At 47.2% G+C, this 417-nt stretch overlaps 1 protein-coding gene across 1 annotated transcript in view; it reads right to left on the reverse strand.

Annotated features, from left to right (window-relative positions):
- LOC104294756 (histone H3.3-like) overlaps positions 1-417 on the reverse strand; it is a 1519-nt gene that overhangs the window by 341 nt on the left and 761 nt on the right. The window lies entirely within an intron of this gene.

Consider the following 417-nt stretch of genomic DNA (forward strand, 5'->3'; position numbering starts at 1 on the left):
CCACCCGCTGCAGTGTCCCCTCTCGCCGCTGCGGCAGCGGCTTTTATAGCATCTTCGCGTCTCTGATTGGCTGGCAGCAATGCCGCGCTGTTATTGGGTACTTTCAAATTCGAAAAGCCCGCCTCGAAAGCGCGCCTTCTCCCCAACCGCCCCACGCCGCTTCCCCTCCCCCCGCTTTGTGCTCACCGCTCTTGTTTTCGGTTTTACCTTTCTTGTAGAAATTTTTACAGCCTGTCTTGAAAATGAAAACCTTTAGAGAAAATTGTTCAAAAGGGAAATGGGGAATTACAAATGAACGCGCGGAAGATTCATGTTTATTTTGTATTCACTCACACAGACTGGAGCTTGGAAAAATAAGGGTTGTACAGGTTTTCCTTAATAGGAGCCTTTCTAAGGGTATTTTGAGCTTTTTTTTTT

This window comes from Charadrius vociferus, unplaced genomic scaffold (genome assembly GCF_000708025.1).
Source record: "Charadrius vociferus isolate BGI_N301 unplaced genomic scaffold, ASM70802v2 scaffold871, whole genome shotgun sequence".
Classification (NCBI taxonomy): Eukaryota; Metazoa; Chordata; class Aves; order Charadriiformes; family Charadriidae; genus Charadrius; species Charadrius vociferus.